Source organism: Periophthalmus magnuspinnatus, chromosome 19, assembly GCF_009829125.3.
Source record: "Periophthalmus magnuspinnatus isolate fPerMag1 chromosome 19, fPerMag1.2.pri, whole genome shotgun sequence".
Classification (NCBI taxonomy): domain Eukaryota; kingdom Metazoa; phylum Chordata; class Actinopteri; order Gobiiformes; family Gobiidae; genus Periophthalmus; species Periophthalmus magnuspinnatus.
In genome coordinates, this window is record NC_047144.1 from 28,614,318 (window position 1) to 28,626,671 (window position 12,354).

Sequence of the window (12,354 nt, forward strand, 5' to 3'; positions counted from 1 at the left end):
ATGATGCATGGACCTTGGCGTTTGGTCCACTTCATAAATCACCCTTGAATCTTCAGACTGCGTGTTATCTAATGAAGTTAGATGATCACTGTAGTTTTAATGAGTAGAACCTGCAGGAGGCTTTTCACACGATCAAAAACCAAAGCCTCATGTGGTGAAGAAGAAACTACCATGTTTCGTAAAGTGGGGCTATTACACTTTACACTTTGGGGGAATTATTTTAACACATAACACAGTTAGTTAACCATGTTTAACTTTAATGTTTGTAAAAATTCTATATTCACTAAAAATAACATATTAAAATGTTTGATTAGTTTCAGTTTAGCCAGTTTTTTGTGTGTTTTTTTTTTGGATGTCCCTGCTCCCTTTACTCCCCATCACGCTTCAGAGCACTATTGAAATTACTGCACATCATATCAGGTTTGTGAAGTTGTAAAGTATTGTTTTGTATCATGCTTTTATATATATATATATATATATATATATATATATAGGTCAAATAAAACAATTTTCAGCCTAGCCACTAGATGTCACTGTACTATATGTGTAATGCAGTAGTCATTGAAGTCACACGGGTGATGTCATCAAAGGCAGACAGCCAAGTGCCTCAATGAGAACCAGACAGAGAACGGTGGCCGTGTCTCAATTGGCCAAAATGGCCTTAGATTCACCACTGAAAGCGTTGAAGGGCAGTTACGTAATTTCCAGCGAGACAAGGCCAGTCCCATTTCAATGCACCCAACGAACGAGCAAGACAAAATGTGCACTGTGTTTCCAGCGTTTCCATGGAGATCGGACGTAACCGAAGCGTGCATCCATGCAGACTTCACGCACTGCTATATCCCATCATGCACCGCGACTACGCAAAAAAGAAAAGAAAATGGAGTCCGCTGCGCAATACACATTCAAATGTTCGTAGTGGTTTACCTCATCTACAACAGTGCGACATGAAACTGTTAAATCTGAATAAAGATAAGTACAGGCTGTGTGTTTGATGATACATAGAATAAAGGAATGTGCAATTATTGCTACACAATAAGAAGACATTATTATCATTAGAAATTATTATTGCAATAAGAATAATGTAAGAATGTTCGTTTCTATTGTAAGCGTCAAAGACCAAGAGACTGAAACATAAAGTCAGAAGAGTTTAATGATCCACACAGGTAATGTGAACAATAAAGCAACGGACTCTCCAGAAAGGATAGAAGAGAGTCCTGAGATGTGCATAAAATCTTCATGAGTTCTGGTACATTCCATAGGTCTGCGCCCCCTGGTGGCACGTGTCATTTACCTTCATGTTAGTAACAGTGGAGAACTAAACGTACATGTTTTTTCAGTAGACTGGTGCTCACAAAAACGTGGGAATTATTCATTTGATCATCATCAAAACTACCTTCTTTACCAAAGAAGACTCAAAAATATATTCAAGACATAATGAACTACATAAATGGAATGATAGAATGTGCTGCATAGTAATTGAACAAATGTTTCCAATAACTGTAGGAAATCTGTAACAGGGTTGTAGAACATTCTGATCATCAATGTATTATAAGCTGCTGGATTTATAATTGGGTAAATTGTGAATGTTTTTCTGTATGACTCAGAACAATACGGACGTTCACACCCTTCAGGCCAAAAAAAAGTGGGAGAATCTTCGAAAGAAATATAAAGTATGTACATGATCTGAATGTGGACTGTTTTCATTTGTACTTATAAACCATTGTGTTAATCTTGTTTTCACAAAGGACTTCAAGTATCCCAGGAGTGGAGAAGGTGTGGCGGGGAAGGCCACTCCTGAAACTTGGCCCTGGTTTGTCCCCATGGATGAGGTGTTGGGGCAGAGGCCCTCCATCAACCCACCTGTCCTCATCGCCTCTATCCCTGAGGACACACCAGGGCCAAGTACTGCCTCGCAACTGCAGCCACTGGAGGAGGAAGAGGAGGAAGAGGAGGAGGTGGAGCAGCAGCAGGAGCAGCAGCAGGAGCAGCAGCAGCAAAGGAGACGAGGGCTAGCAGGAAAAAGAAAGCGGGAGAGTGACATTGTCAAGCTCTACAGGGAGGACTGGAGGATGCAGACGGAGTGAGATGAGAGGGATGCGGAGGAGAGGAAGGAGCATTTTGAGAGATTATTTGGTTTACTGGAAACATTAATTGATAAAAATTAAACACTTTGATTTTGAAACATTTATGACCTTTTCTTTACAAATATTTACATTCATCATTGTCATGTCTTAAACAAAGGAAAATAAACTACTATTTACAATTTATTAATGTAATAATGTTAAACACTAAAGTAACAGTCAAAGTGCAAATAAATAAACCAGAGTGTGCCAGTGCAGGTTTTAATCATGAAGACACACTTCCAGGGACCTTGTCAGTGTTAATCGACCTTCTCTGCCTGGACCGACTTGACAGTGCTGAGATTGAGGTCTTCATCTTCTGGCTGGTAAGTGGGGCTCTCACACCGGGTGCTGCTCCAATGTCCACGGCATCGTTCATGGGCTGGGTTTGCAGGGCTGGCTGGGGCAATAGATGATTGGCATGTCACTTTAGAGAAATCAGAAAGAATATTGATAGTACTGCTCATGTTACATCACATCTATTTACAGTTACAGTGTTTACAGGTCATCACCCTGAAACTCTTTCAATAAGAATTTGAAACTTGCTATTATGTAAATACCTAGATATAATCATGATCCATGGGAACCTCCTCCAGGGCAGAGACCTCAGCAGACAGCTGGTCCCGCCACTGTGCTCCAGCGACGGCCTTGACTTCATTGTCCCCGTCGTCCTCCACTACATTCTCCTGTGGCTTGTCCTCCAGTGTCTCCTGCCCCAAGGCAGATGTTATGGAGGACGGCACAGGCAGTGATGACCGATGACAAGAAAATATGATTTAGTCTTTCACAATCACATATTTCATAACATTTAACATTTCACTTACATGTGGTGCAAAAGTGTGGTGGACCTCCAGTGCATGAAAAAAGATGGCCCTGAATCTTGTTTTCACCATTCCAAAGGCACGCTCAATAATTGAACGTGCCTTGGAATGATGAAAATTGAAGTGCTGGGCTCCCACACCTTGCACTGGCCGCGTGTAGGGAGTGATGAGGGGGAGTGGACGCTGGAGACAGGGGTACCCTCCATCTGCGAGGATGAAGTGCCCTGGAGGAGGATACAGTCCTCTCTGGTACAGAGAACTGTATCGAAGCACTCTGGCATCATGAACAGAACCAGGCCACCCCACGTAGGTGTCTATGAAGCGGCCCTGATGGTCACAGACAGCCTGTAGGATAATGCTAGGAAACAGTTTCCTGTTTCTGTAGCTCTGACCATCAGTGCCACTGGGTGGCCTGATTCTTACATGGCAGCCATCTATTGCCCCAGCTGCTCTCCTAAAGGCCCTGTGCCTCGCCAGCCGTGCAAACCCAAGGGTCACTGCCTCAAAGTTATCATTGGTAGGGACTTTGTGACGCAGGGCCACCACCTCCCCAGTGACCCTGTGGACGATGCTGTGGACAGTGGAGCGTGGTATCCCAAACACTCGGGAGACCACCTGGTATGATGTTCCACTTGCCAGCCAGAAGAGGAAGACCAAGACCAAGCTCAGCACCCCATCCGTGCCGTCGGTCCAGCTCCAGAAAGCACATTAGCACTGCCAAGGATTCCCTGCTCAGCCGAACGTCAGGCCGTGTGTCTTCATGATTAAAGAACCTTTCCAGCACTCGCACACTCAGGTTAATTTTGCAGTACATTCTTCGGGGCTGGTTTGGGGAAAGAAACAGTTACATTGAATAAAGGTATGTGCAGTTATTCCATGACAATAATAATACATTATTATCATTATTAAGTTATTATTGCAGTAATAACAATAATAAGATTAAATTAACTGGCATGGGATAGAAGGTAAACAGCGCCCTCTACTGGTATTAAAGTGATTTAGCCATGGATCAAATCAAACCTGGCCCAAATACCAGACCATTAAAATACACAACATTCCACTTTGCACAACTAATAAATGTTGGTTTATAAACTCTGGTTTATAGACTATGAATGTAAAAATTATATTGGTTACCTCTGTCTCTGTTATAGCGTATTAAGAAGGTATATTTGGTTAAAGTTATGAAGTACCTACAATTGGGAAAACAATCACCTGGAACCTTAAATTTACCTATTGATGACGCCTTAACTTTTCTTCTATTAAATTATGAAAAATAGAAATATCATTAATTTAGTGTCCATTTTACACCTTTAGTGCATCAACGGCGTATAGCTAATTAATCACCAGCCGTCACAGTTAGTAGGCTTAACGTAAGCTACGTATCGTACGCTCAAAGACAGCGGTGGAAGTGTGGTCCATGGTGTAGGCCTGTCCCACTGCAGCAAGATGGCGGCTACACTGAGGAGGACACATTCTCGTCCGGAAGTTTCAAACTACACTTTGAGGAGTACTTCGAAGGGCACCTTCAAAAGGTGCATTTGGCGAATTGAGACACGGCCGGTGTGTGTGAGGAGTAAAAATGTGAGTTTGAATGGGTTTTGAGCACAAAAATAATCTTTAATATTGATAAGCAATGCTGTAATGAGTATCCTATTTTAAGATTATTCATTTAGTTGTAGACCCAAGGATTGAGATTCAGATTTACCATCCTGTGAAAACCGTAACGGTTCACGTAACGGAAGCTGCGTGACGGCGTGAGTGTTAATTTCAAATTAATTCAATGTAATTGTTTTGAATTTTAAGAATGTTTTATTATTTTGCGACCGATCTTGTACATTTGTGATTGATTCAGAGGGAGATAGCACTGTCTAGGGTACTTCCATGTGCTAAGTTGTTTTGGGCAGTCTGTCCGCTGTTTTAACGTGAGTTGAAGTTCACTGTTAAACTGTAATTCCATTTCTATTGTACCATTGCTATTTGAATGTAAACTAAATAGTGTTATTCTATGTTTTGTTATAGGATAAGCCCACTACTGTCTTTTCACTGGTGTCTTTTGTCGTATGTTTTTTATCTTTACTGAACAGAAACTGTTTTTGAAAAAAAGCTAAATAAAACCAAAATTTTATGCTGTTCTCTTGCTGGCGACAGTCGGGAAATAAAAGATCCACATCTACTGTCTGATCTATTCATTTTACACCTGGCCACACCCACACGCACGCACGCACACACACCCCCACACCCCCCCCCACACACACACATATATATATATATATATATATATATATATATATATATATATTGTTTTTTTTCATTTACAACAAACCATTATTAATTTGGTGTATATGATCATCATAATAAAGAATAATATATTATATGTAGTAAGATAGACTAATTTGCACTCTTGTGATTAGCTACTGTGATTTGTTTCCCTGGCCATGCAATCAATAGTTTTTTGTTTACTTGTTTGTTTGTTTGTTTTTTCATATATATATAAAATGTAAATGCGGTAATTATAGGCCTCTTTCATTTAACTGAAACTGCTAAATAACAAGACAAAAGACAACAGAGTAAACTGTTATTCCATTCCATTCAAGAAGGTTGGTTCGATCCCCGGGTCACCAGGCCTTTCTGTGTGGAGTTTTTCATGTTTCTCCCCGTGTCTGGATGGGTTTCCTCCGGGTACTCCGGTTTCCCCCATCAACCAAAACATGAACGCCCTTCGAGACAACTGTTGTTGTGATTTTGGGCGTTACAAAAATAAATGAATTGAATTGAATTGAATTGAATACATATACCATACATTACCATGCCCCCATGGCCCCACACTCGCACAGACTGCCACTGATGCTCAGGTTGTTCCTGTAATAATATGGTCATCCAATCAGAAAGCAGAATGAGCCTCACATTAGTCTCTTATTTAGCTTGCCAATTGCAATGCTGAAATCCAGTTTTGTTTAAACTTAAAAGGCCTGTCTCTGATCTGAATCATCACTACCTAAACCCCAGAACTTGCAGCCAATCAATATTGCTAATGCAGCCTCTGCAGCTCAGTGAATGAATTCTGGAGGTTGAACTACATGCAGTTTGTAGTTGTATCTGAGTGGTTTTAAAGTATTTTTTTAAGTAGAAATTTTGATTAAAAGTATTTATTTTATAGTCAATGTTTAATTTAATGTTTTTGTGCAACTTAAAATAACATATGCACGTGGACACACTTTTTGATAGTTGTTTCTTCTTCATTTCTATGATTATGTACATTCTAGATTCTCACTGAAGGCATCAAAACTATGAATGACACATATGGAATGTAGCAAACAAAAATAAACACAAATCAACTCAAAACTTGATTTATTGATTTATTTGTACTTGCACTTGTAGCATTTCTTGACTCTGATGTGGCTCAGCTTTGAAGTGATGACCATTTCAGGAGACTTCATCATGAAGCTCAATGACAGAAGGATAAAGGTTTTACTGTCAACAAAGCAAAGGGTGGATACTTTGAGGACTGGAATATAAAATACAAAAACATTTTCACTTTTGTTTCTTTGCTGTACATCTTGCATCATATTTTTGATATCTTCATGCTTTTGTATGCGTATAAAATGTAGAAACTAGTAAACATGAAGAAAAAAAATCAAAAACATGAATGATATGGTGTGTCCAAACTTTTGACAGGTAGTATATGTGTATTATAATGTACTTATAGAAGACAACATACATACGTTTTCACAAAGCTGAACATTTAAAAGAAGGTAAAACTTCAGTTGCTAACTGTTAGCAAGACCTGCGTTATGACAAGGGCAACTTTAGAGCTAAAATAATGCAGTAACAATGTATGGACTTAAACCAAAATCAGTCAAACTTTGATACACATTTAGATGAAAATCAAACCCCAACAATTGCTCAATCTCTATTTAGCCACTGTGCTAAATCATCCTTATAATACATATTACACTATCAGGCCTGGTGCATTTGAGTTTCAAAGGAGTGCAAATATAATACCCTTCCATTCAGTGGCATTATTTTGGCACTTGAAATGAGGGTGCAAACATTTTAACTGAGGTTGCAACCTTTAGCAACCTTTAGGTCTGTACACTATATGGGCCGCAACCGCAAGCAGTTGTAGATCGTTTCACCACCACACCCAAAACTCTTGCAAAACTGTCTTGTTGTGCATAAGCTCATTGGGGTAAATAATTAGGATACTTGGAATATATAAGTGAGGAATACCTTTGGACCGTTTAAACTGTTTAAAATGAAGTATTTCTGTTTTTCTTTTTTTTTTTCTTTTTTTTTAAATCTGATACAGTGCTGATTTACTGTAACTGGGAACTGGTAATTTTCTTGTGAGTGGGTGAACACTCAATCCACTCCACCACTCTCTTCTTGAAGACATTAGTCTGAAAATATGAAAAACTAAAATAAAAGTCTTCTTCCCCAACCTACCATAACTACCCAGCACTAGCTCAGCGTGTTACGTCTTAACCTCAAATGCGGAAATACTGCTATGAAACGCCTGTCTCAGTTGGGATGTGTTTCTTAATGAATCATTTGAAGGCGCTTGTCACTTGGCCCCGCTGGCTGCTCTTTATCATTATCCCATGGTGGTTGCATGAGCCATAGTAACAACTGTCTTCTGTGTGATAGCAGCACAGCCAGAGGAGTTCAAATTACTCCAAAATAGCAAGAGGGGGCGACGTCGCGACCCCTGCTGTGTTAAAACAGAACCAAATGCTAAGCTGAGCAAAAATACAAGGATGTTTAGAGTTTTTTTTTTTTGGAATGGTGAAAGAAAAATACATGTCAACAGTCTCTGTAAAATGAATGAAACAATGATGTAAAAGGGGTGAACTAGACTTGAGAGGAGCTGTTTCACAATAAGGTATCAGCAGACTTTAATCTGGGATTATCCATAAGAAAAAATATACACTACCAGTCAAAAGTCTGGACACACTTTTACATTTACGTTTCTTTTTTATTAGGCCCAAGCCTGGGACAACATCCTGGCAAGGGCCTAATTAAAACCGCGTCCGGAGCATGGAAAATGGCAAAAATCAAGTAGTAAACATGCTCCGACATGGCAGTGAGGGGTGTCAAATATTAGAACTCGACGAGCTCTAATTGTCACCGAAGACCCAGAGAAAAAATAACTAACGTCGATTCGGTAACGCCCCCTCAAACTTTCATTTTCATTGGGCCAACGGGAGCCCGACTTGGAAAAAGTCAACATAAAAATCCGAAACTCACATCAAAAAATAGAACATGTCAGGACATGACAAAAATGACATTATGGCCCCGCCCTAAAATGCACAGGAGGTCGGCCATATTGGATCAAACCTGGGAATGACAAAAGTGCACACGCTCGCATTTAGGGCATCTCCTTGCACAGTTTTCATCACAAACACATCAAATTTGGCCAAATCCTACTAAACCCATGTGTGATTAAAGATTATCAATTACATTTTGATGACTTTGGGTGTGGTTATGGTAAATTTTCAACAAAATCGCAATTTTTGGAATATTTCAATACAATATTTCTCTTTCACACATTTTTTGTTAGGAAAACGCTAATACAGCATTTATGCATATTTGTGAGCTGAACGCAATGATATGCAAATCATGGCACTATTTTACAAAATGGCTCTCTAGCGCCCTCTTGAAAGCCACATGACTGTAGCTTTTATGGTTTAGGAGAAAAATAATGAGTGGAAAAAAACATTTCCATTATTATTATTATAATACGTGCCAGATTGAAGCCATTTTTGACCCCCTGAACATTAATGAAAAGTCAGTTTTATTGGACCCAAAATTAAAGTTTGGTGAAAAATGTATTAATGTTCAAAACCCCCACCCTAAACCCTACAGGAAGTCGGCCATTGTGAAACCCCATTTTTTCAAAATTTTACCTCTCAAATTTGAATTTTTTGCACCTCTAATTTTCATTCAAGAATCTTGCAAATTGATCAAAATGAACTAGACCCATGTGGGATTATAGGCAACTTTCCTGAATTTTTTTTAATAATGTGGGTGTGTCCAGCCTGCAAAGAAAAAAGATGTTTTTTGAAGTTTTAAATAGCCCGTAACTCAAACATGCAGTGTCCTATTTCCCGGCATTAATGTACATTTTGTTCAAAATCTTGTTCTTAATGTAATAATATAAATTTAAATGGGTCAGACATTATATTTCTCCACAGCGCCCCCCCTTGAACTTTTGAATAGGACCAAAAAAATTACTTCGTCAAAATAATTTGAAATTCGCCATGGACATTTGGCTTGACAAACTGAACAAAAAAGCCAACGAGAACATACCTCTGTCTGCAACTATGTTACCGTGGTAACATAATAAATGTGTCATTTAAATACATGGGGTTCAGAGTACTGGACTTTGTTGTAGACTAAATAGATGTTCTACACTAATCCAACTATGGCCTAAAATTCAAGATTGGCAACAAATTTTGTATTTTCACGTGCAAAAAAATGTATGTTTCAAAATGACTCAATAACGCCACCTCAAAAATCAAAATACATTACATCTATGAGAGACCTTTTTTATCATAGACAAATGAAATTTGTAAAGTAAAAAATGATATTATGACCCCACCCTAAACCCTACAGGAAGTCGGCCATTGTGGGCAGAACCCATTTTTTTCAAAATTGTAACTCTCACATTTGAATTTTTTACACTGTGAATTTTTATTCAAGAAACTTGCAAATTGGAGAAAATGAACTAGGCCCATGTGGGATTAGAGGCTCCTCTGACGTCTCCTCTGGGATGTGAACAGTCCGTCCTGTGACCAAACATCCATCAACGATCACAACCCCTGAAAAACAAACTTCTATGAGCACATCTTAAGTTTGAAGTAACAGTACTGGAGTATACAGTTTTGGTTACTTTTCCCACTGTGAGGAAGTCTATGAGCACAGATGTGTAGTACTCAGTTACATTTTACTTTTTGAACAACTGTATCTTTACTCCTACTTAATATTTAGTTTGAAGTAACAGTCAACAAGTGACAAAAGAATGAAGTTAAATCTGTCAATTGGACAAATCTTGTAGGAGTGAAGACGTTTCACTGCTCATCCAAGCCGCTTCTTCAGTTCTGGTCAAAATGCTGGTGGCCACTGCCTTTAAATCTATCTGAGGGGAGGGGCTAACTACACTGAAACTGTAAACAGCTATTGTCTCCAGTTTCAGCTGAAACAACCCTATTCAGCCCTTAATGACCCTGCTATTGTTCTCATTGTTCTGGGTCTGAGGATGGAGTTGTAGATGGGAGAGAGATTATGTCTCAGGCCTCCATTTCTGTTTAAGGAAGAATTCTCTTTCCTAACAAAAATAGCTTCTTTAACTCCTCTCTCAAACCATTTCTTTTCTCTGGCTAAGATCTGAACTTCACTATCTTCAAAGGAGTGGTTTAGTGGCTTTGAGATGGAGATGCACGGCAGACTGGGGTCCAGGTGAACTCTCACGCCGGTGTTGGTACATCCTCTTATGGAGCAGCTGTTTAGTTTCTTCAATGTAATGCTCACTGCACTCTTCACTACACTGGATGGAGTAGACCACATTACTTTGTTTATGGCTCGGGGTTTTGTCCTTAGGGTCAACCAATTTTTGCCTTAAAGTGTTTGTGGGTTTGAAAAAGACAGGAATCTCATACTGTCTGAAGATTCTCTGAAGTTTTTCAGACACACCCGCAGTGTAAGGGATGGTAACACCTCTCCTTCTAGGTTCAGATTCCCTGTTGTCCTGTTTTTTAGCTCTCTTCGATCTATTGAAGGCCTATTTTGGATATCCACAAGCAAAGAGGGCTTTCTCCACATGTTGCTCCTCCTTTACTTTTCCCTCTGTGTTTGTAGGCACCATTTGAGCTCTGTGTTGTAGTGTCTGGATCACTCCGAGTTTGTGCTGCAGTGGATGGTGTGAATCAAACAGCAGGTATTGATCCGTATGTGTGGGCTTCCTGTAAACTTCTACCTGGAGTCGCCTGTCCTCTCCTATTGTTACTGCACAATCTAAAAAGGCCAGTTTGTTCTCCTTGGCTTCAACCCGTGTGAACTTGATGTTTGGATCCACAGCATTAATATATGCAGTAAAAGGCTCCAGATCCTGAATTTTGATTTTAGTCCAGTTGTCATCCACATATCGAAACCAATGTGTGGGTGGTGTACCTGGAAATGAGGCCAAAGCCTCCTGTTCAAATTTTTCCATGTATAAATTAGCCATGATAGGAGAGACAGGTGAGCCCATGGCACAGCCGTGGATTTGCCTGTAGAAGTTTCCTCTAAACTGGAAATATGTGGTATTGAGACAAATTTTCAGCAGTTTGCAGATTTGGTCCGGTGTGAGTTTAGTTCTTTCTTCTAGCTTAGTATTCTGCAGTATTCTCCTCTTTGCTACCTCCACTGCTACTGATGTGGGGAAAAGAGTGAAAAGAGAGGTCACATCAAATGAGACCATGGTCTCATCTGAATCAAATTGAAGATGCTTGATTTTGCTCACAAATTCAGCAGTGTTCTCAATATGGTGCTCCGTGTTACCCACCAGAGGAGCCAGGATGGTCTTCAGATGTTTGGCCACATTGTATGTGACAGAATAAACACTACATACAATGGGTCTGAGAGGTACTGTAATACAGCTGTCTATCAATGGCTTCCTCCTTCTCCAGCTTCTGTAAGCAGTCTATGATTTTCTTCTTGTACCCACTGGTAGGGTCTCGTTTCAGCAGTTCATAAGTGGTGGTGTCACTGAGGAGGCTGTTCACTTTAGCCTTGTAATCAGCTGAGTTCAGGATCACGGTGCATCTCCCTTTGTCAGCTGTCAAAATGTTGATGCTGTGGTCCTTTTCTAGAGCAGTGAGAGCCTTCCTTTCCTCTGATGCTATGTTGGAGGGAGGAGGTTTGGCGCTGCTCAGTGCGGCTGTTACTTTCAGTCTCAGGTCACCAGCTTCTGCCTCTGTAAGCTTATTGTTCAATAAGGCACCCCCATAAATCATTGTATAAGTCCGTCCTATGTTTTAATGCATACGTTTGATACTCTAAATGAGAGATATCAAGTAGAAGTTGTCTAAATATTCCAAATGTAGGGGGATTGTCTGTATTCCAATTTAATAGAATACATTTTTTGATAAATATGATATGATACCCAGTTGTTTCTGTAGGATTGAATTCATTTCTATATCATATTCTACGCCAAACAGACTTCTAATAGGAGATGTCTCAAGGGATTTTTTTTTAGCAATTTTAACAGTAAGGTCGTGTATTAAACTCCAGAACTCTTTTAAATGAGTACACTCCCAAAACATGTGAAAATAAGAACCTGTATGAGATTTACATCTGTTACATTTAGGAGACAAGCTAGAAAACATTTTACTTATCCTGAGTGGGGTCACATATACTCTGTGCAAAAATTT

At 39.6% G+C, this 12,354-nt stretch overlaps 1 pseudogene; it reads right to left on the bottom strand.

The window, feature by feature from the left end:
- Positions 1 to 10,207: 10,207 nt before the first annotated feature.
- LOC117386949 (uncharacterized) lies at positions 10,208 to 11,937 on the bottom strand (annotated as a pseudogene).
- Between the last annotated feature and the right edge of the window lie 417 nt (positions 11,938 to 12,354).